At 56.8% G+C, this 13,593-nt stretch overlaps 1 protein-coding gene across 1 annotated transcript in view; it reads right to left on the minus strand.

Annotated features, from left to right (window-relative positions):
* Positions 1-4,327, minus strand: part of LOC131094497 (cyclic AMP-dependent transcription factor ATF-7-like) — a 51,472-nt gene extending 47,145 nt beyond the window's left edge. Inside the window, exon 1 of the mRNA XM_058042128.1 lies at positions 4,270-4,327. The gene's annotated coding sequence lies outside the window, so the exon portion shown is untranslated. The remainder of the gene's footprint in view (positions 1-4,269) is intronic.
* Positions 4,328-13,593: the final 9,266 nt, after the last annotated feature.

A 13,593-nucleotide genomic window follows, 5' to 3' on the forward strand; every position in this document is an offset into this window, starting at 1 on the left:
GGCCTGACAAAGCAAAGCAAACCCAACTGTATAAACTGGAATATTGGCAGGGAACCCGCTGGAAACAAATCCCCCCCAGCCACAGCGTGTTTAACCAGAAACCTCAGCCAGGTCCCTCGGGCTGGGCCTTTCTGGGTGTTCAGGCCCCGAGAGCATCCCCAAAAAGCCAAAACCCCATTGCCCCAGGGTGCTGGAGATGTGCAAACCCTCATTGCTGGCTGGGAAGTGCCTCAGGACAGCTTTGGGCAGCCCATTGCTGTCAGAGGTGCTCACCTGGCCCTCAGGTGAGCCCATGGAGGGTCCTGGAGCTCCCCAGGAGCAGAGGGTCTGGTGTGGGGAGGGACAGGGGCATTGTCACCATGCTGTCACCCCAAAGCAACGCCAGACACCGACCTGGCCTCGGCCAGAGCACCTGGACAGGGATCAGGGAGTGTCTGGGCGCTGTCTGGGGGCAGCGGGTGGCTCTGGGGCCTGCGGAGCCCAAGGGAGTCCCTGAGGCTGGAGCGGCTTCCAGAGCTCCGAGTGTCTGCCAGGAGCTCCGAGCCACCTCCGGGAGCTCCGAGCCACCTCTGGGAGCTCTGAGACACCTCCAGGAGCTCCGAGACACCTCCGGGAGCTCCGAGACACCTCTGGGAGCTCTGAACCACCTCCAGAAGCTCCGAGACACCTCCAGGAGCTCTGAGACACCTCCGGGAGCTCCCAGCCCTGTCAGACCCGGAGCTCCGGCTGCCCCCAGGGCATGCCCTCTGCCTGACCCTGGCACAACGCACACCCACAGCCCAGATTGCTGCAGGAGAAGGAAGGTTTCCTCCCCAAATTGCCACAGGAGAAGGAAGGTTTCCTCCCCAAATTGCCACAGGAGAAGGAAGGTTTCCTCCCCAAATTGCCACAGGAGAAGGAAGGTTTCCTCCCCAAATTGCAGGAGAAGGAAGGTTTCCTCCCCAAACTGCTGCAGGAGGTTTCCTCCCCAAATTGCCACAGGAGAAGGTTTCCTCCCCAAATTGCAGGAGAAGGTTTCCTCCCCAGACTGCTGCAGGAGAAGGAAGGTTTCCTCCCCAAATTGCCACAGGAGAAGGAAGGTTTCCTCCCCAAACTGCAGGAGAAGGAAGGTTTCCTCCCCAAATTGCCACAGGAGAAGGAAGGTTTCCTCCCCAAATTGCAGGAGAAGGAAGGTTTCCTCCCCAAATTGCAGGAGAAGGAAGGTTTCCTCCCCAAATTGCCACAGGAGAAGGAAGGTTTCCTCCCCAAATTGCCACAGGAGAAGGAAGGTTTCCTCCCCACACTGCAGGAGAAGGTTTCCTCCCCGAGCAGCGATTCGTTTCCCGGCAGGATCCGGGGTGGCCTCGGCGCGGGCGATCCATCTCGGCGCTGCTGAGATCTACGGCAGCGCGGGGAAATAATTCAGCTTTAGGGCAGGAAGGGGAGGCCCGGCAGAGCGCGGCTCCCGCCCGGCCCCGCAATTACAGCGCGGCCTCGCACCGAGCAGTATTTTACCTCGGAAATGCCTGAGTGACCCAGAAACCCGAGTCCCATTTCCTGAAATTATTTCACCACTTCAGAGCCCTTGTTTCAATGAAAGCTGCTGCAAACGAGGCACGAGAGCCCCGAGCTGAGCTGGAACAGATTTTCCCTGCCCGACGCGCATGTGGGGATGGTTTGAAGGGAAGAGCAAAGTCAGGGCTGGTGAGAACGAGCACCAGGATAAGAACCCTGCCATGAACCCCAGTAACGGAGCCAGGGCACACAGGGAGCCCAAAATGACACAAAAACCCTGCCATGAACCCCAGTAACGGAGCCAGGGCACACAGGGAGCCCAAAATGACACAAAAACCCTGCCATGAACTCCAGTAATGGAGCCAGGGCACACAGGGAGCCCAAAATGACATAAACCACCCTGCCATGAACCCCAGTAACGGAGCCAGGGCACACAGGGAGCCCCCAAAGTGACTAAAACATTCTGTCCCACCTGTTATTATCCCATCCCACCTGGGCACTTCCCTCTATTCGGCTTTTGGAGGCTTTCGGGGTGCCAATGTTTGATGCACGAGCCCTGAAAATCCGAGGGGAGACAGAAAAGCTCCAGGCAGAAGGGATTGCAGAAAAGGGGGTTGCAGAAAAGGGGGTTGCAGAAAAGAGGGTTGCAGAAAAGGGGCTTGCAGAGGGGTCTGCAGAAAGCCCAGGTGTTGCATCCATGGCTTGAGCTGTGCTCTGGTGGGCAGCAAAGCCCCCGTTCCCCCACAGAATCTCAAGTGCACTTTATGGGATGGAGCACCAGCACCCTAAAGGGATCCCGAGCGTTTTGGGGACAGGGAGACGCCAGAAAAAAAAAAGAGAAAATAAAGGAAAGGTGAGGGACAAGGATGGGGAGCACTCCTTGGGAATCCCTCAGCACCCCCAAGCTGTCCTGGCTGCAGCACAGCTCGTGCTGAACAAGGGGGGAAAAGCAGTTTGGGAAATCTGGCCTCGATGCACAGCGCCAGGAATGGGAATAGAAGGGGAAAGGAACAGAAAGGGAAAGAAAAAGAAGGGAAGGAAAGAGAAGGGAAGGAAAGAGAAGGGAAGGAAAGAGAAGGGTAAAGAGAAAGAAAGGGAAAGAGAAGGGAAGGAAAGAGAAGGGAAGGAGAAAGAAGGGTAAAGAGAAAGAAAGGGAAAGAAAAAGAAGGGAAGGAGAAAGAAGGGTAAAGAGAAAGAAAGGGAAAGAAAAAGAAGGGAAGGAAAGAGAAGGGAAGGAAAGAGAAGGGAAGGAAAGAGAAGGGAAGGAGAAAGAAGGCCCCAAGCAAGTGCGAGGATAAATAAACCCAAACAGGCGCAGCAGCCTCACGTGGGACGCGGCAGGAAGGAGCCCACAGCCAGAGGCGAGGCAGAGCTGCTGCCCTGACACACAGAGCCACACGTGGGCACCTGCCCAGGTGTGCTCAGTGCCCCAGGCCCGGCACAGGGACCTGCCGGGAAACGGGGAGAGCCCCGGGAATGAGGAACCCCGAGAAAGCAGAAACAAAACAGAAACAAAGCGCGTCAGAGACCCTGGGCACAGCGAAAGAGGAATCTCAGAGGGAGTCTGGCATTCCCAGAGTTTGTGAGAGCCTGCTCCTGCTCCCAGAGACCCCAGGTCTCCGGGCACGGCCCGGGGATGCAGGAAAACACACACAAATCCCGGGAAAAGGCTGGAATTCCTGCTGGACACAACCCACTGGGGATCTCCACAGCTCAGGACCTTCAGGGCACCCAAATTCACAGGAAAAGGGGTGGTTTTGGGTTCCCAAAGCAGGCAGGGCTGTGGAAGAGCGCCTGCCCAGTGAAACCCCATCCAACCCAGGGCAGCAGGACCAAAACCCTTCCCTGAGCGGTGCTGAGCCCGCTGGGAATGGAGCTGGGGCAGGGCTGGGCCCAGGAGCTGAAACGAGCAGGGATGGGACCCCCTCTTCAGATAGCAGGGATGGGACCCCTCCTCAGGGAAGGGACCCCTCCTCAGGGAAGGGACCCCCTCTTCAGATAGCAGGGGTGGGACCCCTCCTCAGGGAAGGGACCACTCCTCAGGGATGGGACCACTCCTCAGGGATGGGACCACTCCTCAGGGATGGGACCCCTTTTCAGATAGCAGGGATGGGACCCCCCTCCGGGATGGGACCCCGCTGCCCTGAGCCCCCTGCCCACCCTGCACCTGTAGTTCACTGGGGTGCAGGTGAGCCCCCAGCCCAGCCCTCAATCCCCCCGATGGAGAACAAGCTCCTCAACCCCCAATTGCTGATATGGAGGAAGAGCCCCCAGCCCCTGCTGCTGCTGCTCCCTTCCCCAGCGCCAGGGCAGGCACCGACCGCAGCTGCCCAAACACTGCCCAGCCCCTCCCCATTCCCCGGGAGGATGGAGCCCCGGTGCTGCCCTCAGCCCCTCACAGACCCTGCCCCATTCTCTCAGCCCTGTGCCCCCTCCCCATTCCGGGGCTCCCCCCGGCACCGCCCGGGCCCCTCGCTGCTCCTCGGCCCCGCCCCACAGGCGGGGCTTGGCCGCATAGCGGCGCCTCCCTCGCCCGCCATTGGCCGCCGCTCCCGCCGCTCAGGGGCGGCGCGCGTTGCGATTGGCCGGGGCGCGCTGCCACTCAGCGCGGGGGCGGGGCGGGCGGAGCCGCCGCCGCACGAAAACTCGGGGAGAGTTGTGGGGGGAGGGGCCGGCCGGGGCTCCCGCCGCCCCCGGAGCTGCCCCGGCGCCGCCGCCGCCGCCGCGGAAGCGCTCGGGACGGCCCCGCTCCCGCCGGGCCGGCGCCGCCGTTACCTGAGGGAGCCGGGCCGGGTCCTCGCGCTGGCGCCGCTCGCGCTGGGGCTCCCCCCGCCCCGCGCGCCAGGCTCTCGCGAGACCCGCGCGGGGGTAACGGCGCGGCGGCCAATGGGACGCGCCGGGGGCGGGGCCTCGGCGGGGAAGGGGCGTGGTTCTCACACACGGTGGGCGTGGCCAGCGATAGGCCCCGCCCTGCAGGCCCCGCGGGGACCGCGACACGTGGGGAGAGGGGACAGACCCGGGACAGAACCGGGATAGCCTGGGACAGACCGGGATAGACCCAGGACAGACCCGGGATACAGCCGGGACAGATCGGGACAGAGCCGGGATAGCCTGGGACAGACCGGGATAGACCCGGGACAGAGCCGGGATAGCCTGGGACAGACCCGGGATAGCCTGGGACAGACCCGGGATACAGCCGGGGCAGACCCGGGATACAGCCTGGGACAGACCCGGTACAGGCCCGGGATAGCCCGGGACACCCCGGCTCACAGGCACCCCCCGAATCCCGGGCCCGGGCCTCTGGCACACCCCAATGCCCGGCTGGCACTGTCCCCCCAGCACCGGGGACACCCCAAAGGCAGGACAGGGCTGGCAGAGAGGTGACACTGCCAGGGCCACCAAGGAGACACGAGCAGCTCCGAGTGTCACCGAACCGTGTTTATTGCCGTCCGTGCCGCTGTCACATGGCGAGGAGGATGAGGAAGGCCACCGTGAGGCAGAAGAGCCCCGTGGCCTCGGACAGGCCGAAGCCCAGGATGGCGCAGGAGAAGAGCTGCTGCTTCAGAGAGGGGTTCCTGGGGGGCACGGCCACCTCGGTCCCTGTCACCTCACAGGGACCTGTCACCCCCAGAGCCCTTGTCCCCTTCATAACCCCCCGTCCGCCCTCACCCACGGGGCCGAGGCTCGGGGCCTGCGGCCGCACGGGTGCCCCCGGCTCGGGCGGGGCACACACGGGAGGGCCAGGGCGTGCCGCTGTCAACCAAGTGTCCCCTCACGGCGGTGGCACCGCGGTGGTGGCACCGTGGGCACAGGGACGGAAGTGCCGCTGAAGGTGTCACCCGCGGTGGGGCAGCGGAGCTCCCGGGCCGAGAGGGGCCCCGGGGGTGTCGGGCACACCTGGGGGGCTCTCGGTGTGCCGGGGGCTCTCGGTGTCCCCTCACCGTCTGTCCCCGCCCCTCTCTGTCGCCCCCGCTCTCACCGGGCTCCGCTGGGCATGTCGCGGCCTCTCCGTGTGCGCATGCGCGGCCGGGGGTATGGTGCGGCGCCCCCTGCCGGACGGGAGGACTCGGAGCGGCGCGGGGGAGGCGGGGCCTGGAGCGGGGTGGGCGGGGCCAGGCCGCGCGCGCCCTCTGGCGGGAAAACGGGGGAGCGCAGGTGTGCGCACCTGGGGAGACACGTGACACGTGAGCGTGGGGGGCTGTGTGTGACACCTGTGTGTGTGTGTGTGTGTGTGTGTGTGTGTGTGACACCGTGTCCCCTCCGTGTCACCGGGGTGACACAGGCAGGTGAACAGTGTCACCCCCAGGTGCTGCGTCCCCCTCCTGGGCGCAGTGTCCCCCCTCAGGTCTATGTCCCCCCCAGATGGTGTGTCCCCCGCCTTGGGGACACTGTCACCCCCCTGTGCTGTGTCACCCCCCCCTTGGGGACACTGCCACCCCCTTCTGGGGGACCCTGGCACCCCCTCCCTCCGCCTTGAGGACACTTTCACCCCCCCTTGGGGACACTGTCACCCCCTGTCCTGTGTCACCCCTCCTTGGGGACCCCGCCACCCCCCCCGTCCGCGGCTCTCTGTGGCGCTGCTGCCGTCACGGCCGTTAATTAAAGGCGGGCGATAATTAACGGCCACGAGCGGGAAATCGATGCGGAGGAGCCGCGGCTGGGGGGGCTCCGGCTCCGGCGGGGGGGCACCCCGAACCCCGACCCGGCCCGGGCACGGCGGGCAGCGATCGGAGCCAACGCTGCTCCGGGGGGACACCGGACCGGGGGGGACATCGGCGGGGGCCGGGGGAGCCGCGGCGCTTTGGGGCCATTTCGGGGGTTTTGGGTTCGGGGAGGAGCAGCGGAGCCGGGCTGTGGAAACGGCCAGAAACGGCCCCAAAAAGGAGTCAGAACTGCCGGGAACGGGGAGTCCGGTCCCAAAATGGGGGCGCTGATCCCAAAATGGGGGTTCTGATCCAAATAATGGGGGTTCTTATCCCAAAATGGGTGTTCTGATCCCAAAATGGGGGCTCTGATCCCAAAATGGGGGTTTTGATCTCAGAATTGGGGTTCTGATCCCAAAATGGGGGTTCTGATCCAATAATGGGCGTTCTGATCCCAAAATGGGAGTTCTGATCCAAATAATGGGTGTTCTGATCCCAAAATGGGGGCTCTGATCCAATAATGGGGGTTCTGATCCCAAAATGGGGGCTTTGATCCCAAAATGGGGGTTCTGATCTCAGAATTGGGGTTCTGATCCCAAAATGGGGGTTCTGATCCCAAAATGGGGGCTCTGATCCCAGAATGGGGGTTCTGATCCAAATAATGGGGGTTCTTATCCCAAAAAGGGTTTTGATCCTATAATGGGGGTTCTGATCCAATAATGTGTGTTCTGATCCCAAAATGGGGGCTTTGATCCCAAAATGGGGGTTCTGATCTCAGAATTGGGGTTCTGATCCTGGGAATGGGGGTTTCACTGCAGAAATTTGGGTTCCTCCCCCAGAATTGGGGTTTCTCACTCAGGATTTGGGGCTCCTCCCCCAGGATTTGGGATTTTTCACCCAGGATTTGGGATTTATCCCTCAGAATTGGGATTTTTCACCCAGGATTTGAGGTTCCTCCCGCAAAATTGGGGTTTCTCACTCAGGATTTCGGTCTGGGGTCCCTTTTGGGGCGGGCTGTGCTCACTGGCCCCGCTCAGCTCTGCCTGCCCCAGTTCGGGATTTGCTTTTCCGGGATTTTTTTTTCCCCTTTTTATATTTTTTAAATTTTTTTTTTTTTTTTTACACGCTCTTTTATGACAAACTTTCCTTTCCGCCTGACATTTAAAGGCTGATCAGATCTTCCCTGCAGGACGGAGGGCGGGAAATGGGGAAATTTATGGGGAAATTTAATGGGAAATTTATTGGGGCTGGAGATTGACTCCGACAGTGCCGGGAGCGGGGCAGGGACAGCGGGAATTATTTGGGAATTCAGGATTTTGGGATTTTGGGAATTCTGGGCCGATAGCGGGGCAGGGACAGCGGGAATTATTTGGGAGAATAAAACCCGGGAATGGCTCGGGGACAGCGGGAAAGGGAAAGGTCACCCCGAGCCTTGGGGACAGGCAGGGCCCTGGTGGCACTGCCACCAACCTGCAGCGCCGAGCTTGATTCCCAGTTCCTGATTCCCAGTTCCTGATTCCCAACCCCGAATCCCCAATTCCCAAATTCTCAATTCCCAAATCCCCAACCCCAAATTCCCAACTCTCAAACCCCAACCCTAAATCCCCAATTCCCAACCCCAAATTCCCCACCCCGAATCCCCAAATCCCCAATTCCCAATCATCAATTCCCAACCCAAAAATTCCCAACCCCGAATCCCCAATTTCCAATTCCCAACCCCAAATTCCCAACCCTAAATTCCCAATTCCCAACCCCAAATTCCCAACCCTAAATTCCCAGTTCCCAACCCCAAATTCCCAGTTCCCAGTCCTAAATCCCCAATTCCCAACCCCGAATCTCCAATCCCCAATTCCCAACCCCGAATTCCTAACCCTAAATCCCCAACTTCCAATTCCCAACCCCAGAATTCCCAGTTCCCAGCCCTGAATCCCCAACTCCCAATTCCCAATTCCCAACCCCGAATTCCTAACCCTAAATCCCCAACTTCCAATTCCCAACCCCAGAATTCTCAGTTCCCAGCCCTGAATCCCCAACTCCCAATTCCCAACCCCGAATTCCCAACCCTAAATCCCCAATTTCCAATTCCCAACCCCAAAATTCCCAATTCCCAACCCCAAAATTGCCAACCCTGAATCCCCAAACTCCCAGTCCCCAATTCCCAGCCCCAAATTCCCCCCAGTGCCCCCAAACCCCCCAAATTTCCCCCAAATCCCCCCAAACTTCTCCAATCCCCCCCGTTTGTCCCCCGGGAGGGGGCAGCGCAGCCCGGCAAGGTTTCCATGGCAACGGGCGGGAAAAAAAAAAAAAAAGAAAAAATCAGGAATATTGGAAAAAAAAAAAAAAATCCGGAAAACGGCGTCAGGGGCGGCGCGAGCGGCTGGGGGCCATTTGTATGCAGCGAGAAAAACCCAAACTGCGGAAAATTCAACGGCGGGGGAGGGGAACCAGGGGGATGGGGACACCGAGAGGCAGAAATCCCTTTTCCCCCTGTTTTTCCCTCTTTTTCCCCTTTACCCCCCATTTTTTCCCTGTTTTTCCTCTATTTCCTCCATTTTTTTCTCTTTTTTTTTCTCTTTTTTTTTCTCGTTTTTTTTTTCTCGTTTTTTTTTTCTCGTTTTTTTTTTCTCGTTTTTTTTTCTCGTTTTTTTTTCTCGTTTTTTTTTCTCGTTTTTTTTTCTCGTTTTTTCCTTATTTTTTCTCTCCTTCCTTCCTTCCTTCCTTCCTTCCTTCCTTCCTTCCTTCCTTCCTTCCTTCCTTCCTTCCTTCCTTCCTTCCTTCCTTCCTTCCTTCCTTCCTTCCTTCCTTCCTTCCTTCCTTCCTTCCTTCCTTCCTTCCTTCCTTCCTTCCTTCCTTCCTTCCTTCCTTCCTTCCTTCCTTCCTTCCTTCCTTCCTTCCTTCTCCCCCAGAATCCCAATTTTCCCCCCAAAGTCCTAATTTTCCCCCCAAAGTCCCATTTTACCCCCCAAAATCCCAATTTTACCCCCAAAAATCCCAATTTTACCCCCCAAAATCCCAATTTTACCCCCAAAAATCCCAATTTTACCCCCCAAAATCCCGTTTTTCCCCCAAAACCGGAATTTTTCTCTCTCCTTTTCTCCCAGCTCAGGAGGTGAAGCCTCCGCCGAGCCCCGGCCCTCCCACCCCTCTCGTTTTTCATTTTTATTTCCTGCTGCAAGTGACAAATTGCTCCCGATTTTACACCCAGGCACGGGGGGGCTGCGGATGCGATTTTTTTTCCTTTTTTTTCCCCTTTTTTTCCCTTCCCCCCCCCCCCCCGTTTCTACCTCGGAAAGAAAAGAGAAAAAAAAAACCAAAATAAAAGCCATAAAAGGCAATAATAAAATAAAAAATCCCCGCTAAACAACCCGAAAGCAGCTCGGCGCTGGTAATGAGCACCGCAGAGAGGCTCCATAAACAGAATTTCCCCCGCCCCAAAATCCCCTTTTATTGCCTCAAAATCGCCGGGGGGAAATTCTGCCTCCCCCAGCAGGTGCAGAGACCCCAAAATCCCTTAAATTCCCCCAAAATAGCGCTTAAAAAAGGAAAAAATGGTGATTTTCTTTAAAAATCTGATTTTTTCGTCTGTTTTCCTTGTGCAGAGGTTGGGTTTTTCTGCTGAAAATGCCCAATTCCAGCGGGATTTGAATGGTCTTGGAAAAGGTCAGGAAATGTTCATTCCCCCGGGTTCCAGCCCAATTTATTTATTAATCCCTCCCGGGAGGAGCCGGCGCTGCAAATCCGCTGCTTTGGGGGGGGGAAAAATCCATAAAATTCAAAAGAAAAGGGAAAACAATCAATAAAATTAAAAAAAAAAAAAAAAAAGGGAAAAATCCATAAAATTCAAAAGAAACAGGGGAAAAAAATAAAGTTCAAAAGAAATGGGGAAAGAATCAATAAAATTCAAAAATATGGGGGGAAAAAATCCATAAAATTAAAAAGAATTGGGGGGAAAAAATCAATAAAATTCAACAGAAATAGGGGGGGAAAAAATCAATAAAATTCAAAAGAAATGGGGGGGAAATCCGATTTCCCCCCTTTTTCCCTTCTCTGAAATCCCCCCTGGCTCCCTGCACTGCTCTGGGTCCTTTTGGCCCAAATCCCGGGATTTTGCCCCATTTTCTGCCCCTTTTTGGGGTCATTCATGGTATGGGCTCGGCCTCCACTCACTGGGGTGCCCTTTTGGGGGAAATTCGCTCTTTTTGGGGAAGTTTAGTATTTTTTGTGGGGAAATTGGCCTTTTTGGGGAGGGAAATTCTTTTTGGTGGGGGGAAATTGGCCCTTTTGAGGGAAATTTGGCCCATTTTGGCTGGGACACTGCAGGAATAGAGAATTTGGTGGCCACAGCTCCGCTCTCGGCAGCCCCAAAAGCCTCCCAGACTGTGAGGGATATCTGTGGGATTTTATGGGATTTTGAGGGATTTTATGGGATTTTTGTGGGATTTTATGGGATTTTTGTGGGATTTTATGGGATTTTTGTGGGATTTTTGCCCCTTCCCGGTTTCTCAAATCCCCGGGCTGCAAACAGGGCCGGGAGCCGCAGGCGGATCGAGCACGGAAAATGGGGAATTTCGGGGAAAATGGGGGAATTTTGGGGAAAATGGGGGAATTTTGGGATAACTCTGCGGGATTTCTCCCCATCCCGCCGGGGGAGGTCGCTGAATTTTGGGGCCAAACCATCAATTAATGGGGAAACCGGCGATCGGGGATGAAATGGAGGAAAAGAACGGGGAAAAACCCCAAACACCTGGGAGGGGTTTGAGGGGGAACAGGTTCGGGTGGGTTCGGCAGGGTTCGGGGAGATTCGAGACGGTTCGGAAAGGTTCGGGAGGTTCGGAAGGGTCCGGGAAGGTTCGGAAAGGTTCGGAAAGGTTCGGAAGGGTTCGGAAGGGTTCGGGACCGGCCGAGCCCGCGCTGGGTGCAATGCGCGGAGCGGCCGCCAGGGGGGGAGATGGCAGCGCCGAGCGGCGGCCGCGGCTGCAGCGGAGCGGCCCAAAATGGCCCAAAATGGCCCCAAAATGGCCCAAAATCCCCCGAAATCCCCCAAAACGGGCGCCCCCGGCCGCAGCCAGAGCCAGCGGGAGTTGCGGTGGAAGGGGAGATAAAAAGGGAACGGGGCTGCTGGAGGAGGAACCGGGAGAGGCCCCCGGGAATGGGGCGGGGGTCAGGGGTCTCAGGAGGGATTTGGGGTCTCACAGAGGGATTTGGGGTCTAAGGGGGGATTTGGGGTCTCACAGAGGGATTTGGGGTCTCAGGGGGGATTTGGGACGGCCCCAAACCCAACTTTCCCCAAACCGGGCATTGCACGGGGGTTTAGGGGCTAAAACCGAGCCCTGAAGGACAAACCTGGGATCTAAAGGGTAAAACCGAGCCTTGAAAGGGTAAAACCGAGCCCTAAAGGGTAAAAGTGAGATCTAAGGGGTAAAACCGAGCCCTAAAGGGTAAAAGTGAGATCTAAGGGGTAAAACCGAGCCCTAAAGGGGTTAAAACCGGGCCTGGGATCACTGATAAGGATCCTGATAAGGCTCAGTGATACGGATCAGTGACAAGGATCAGAAACATCCACCGATAAGGCTCAGTGACAAGGATCGCTGATAAGAATCAGTAACAAGGATCGCTGATAAGAATCAGTAACAAGGATCGCTGATAAGGATCGCTGATAAGGATCCCCTTAAGGCTCACTGATAAGGGCTGGCCCGAGATAACACAACCCCGCTTGATTAATTAAATCCCGGCTCCAGAGCCCTTTTCCATAACCCACAATTAAATTTTCACCGTTCCCATCCCTGACCCGCCAGAACCGGAGCGGGGGCCCAAAAAGACCCCAAAAAAAGGGAAAACCCAAAATCCCAAAAACCCCAAACGGCAGGAGAGGCCGGGATTAACGCCCGGCCCGGCCCAGCCCAATTAAGCGCATCGGTAATTGGGTATTGGGGCCGGGACCGCGTCCCTTGCGCAAGCGTTAATTGGCAGCGCGTGAGCGTTAATTGGCGCCGCCGCCGGTGACGCAGCGGCGGATTTGGGGTTAATCCCGCGGGAATCGGGCCAGGGAAAACCTCCCCGGCTCCTTTTGGCCTTTTCCTTTCCTTTTTCTCCCTAATTCCGTGAAGTGTTGGAGGTTTGGGCAGCATTTCTTAGCCCAGGCCTCCAGCTTGGACGGTTTGGGGTGAAACCACCAAAAAAAAACCCCACAAAAATGGTGTAAAACCCCCATTTTCCACCCCTTTGTTTCCCCTTTTAAAATAAACGGCAGCAGAGCCTCCCCTTAAAAAATAAATTTAAAACATTAAAAAAAAAAAAAAAAAAAAAAAAAAAGAAAAAAAAGGAAAAAGTTCCAAACCCTTCCTCCCCTCCTGCTGCTCTTCCAGAATTCCTCAAAAAAAAAAAAAAAAAAAAAAGGGGAAAAAAAGGGAAAAAAAAAAAAAGAAAAAAGGAAATGGGGCCTGGTTTCCAAAGCCGCAGCTGGAACGGGGCCGCGCTTGCTGCTCTTGGCAGGGAAATGGGGCAAAACCTGGCGGATTTGGGTCACCGCTGCTCGGGGGGAAGGCCCAGAGCCCAAAGTGCTGGGGAGGGAAATTTGGGAAGGGAATTATTGAATGAGTTTGGGAAATTAATGGGTTTGGGAGGGGGATTTGGGCAGGAGATTTTGGAGGGGGAATTGTTTTGGGAGGGGGAATTTGCGCAGGGAATGATTTTGGGCAGGAGATTTTGGGAGGGGGACTTGGGAACAGAATGATTTTGGGAAGAGGATTTGTTTTGGGAGGAGGATTATTTTGGGAGGGGAATTTGGGTAGGGGGTTTTGGGAAATGAATGATTTTCGGAGGTGGTTTTGGGAAGGGGGTTGTGGGCAGGAGATTTTGGGAAACGAATTATTTTGGCAGGGGGATTATTTTGGGAAGGGGGTTTTGAGAGGGGGTTTTGGGCAGGGAATTATTTTGAGAGGGGGATTATTTTGGCAGGGGGTTTTGGGAAATGAATGATTTTGGGGCAGGGATTTGTTTTGGGAGAGGGGTTATTTTGGGAGGGGGATGATTTTGGAGGGGTTTCAGGCCGGCGTTTGGCTCTGGAATGCGGCTCCTTCCCTCCTTCCCTCCCTCCCTCCCTCCTGGCTGACAGGCTGACAGGAATTACGGCCGGACAGAAAATGGGGAATTTTCTCCTCCCCCTGCCCGGCGGGGTCCCGATGTTTGCACAACGGGAAACGCTCCCGGGGGTCCCCAAACACCCCCCGGCCCCAATTCCAGCCCCCAGCCACAATCCCAGCCCCCTTTCCCCTTTCCCCCTCAAATTCCTCCATTTCACATCACAAAGCAGCCCCAGAATGGCAGAAATTCAGGGTTTTTCCCTTAAAAATCCGAATTTTGGTGCTGCCTGCCCTGCCCTGGGCAGCCCACCCGAACTGGGGGCACTGGGATGGCACTGGGACGGGACTGGGATGGGACCGGGGGCTTCTGTGGG

The sequence above is a fragment of the Melospiza georgiana genome, chromosome 29 (genome assembly GCF_028018845.1).
Source record: "Melospiza georgiana isolate bMelGeo1 chromosome 29, bMelGeo1.pri, whole genome shotgun sequence".
Taxonomy (NCBI): Eukaryota; Metazoa; Chordata; class Aves; order Passeriformes; family Passerellidae; genus Melospiza; species Melospiza georgiana.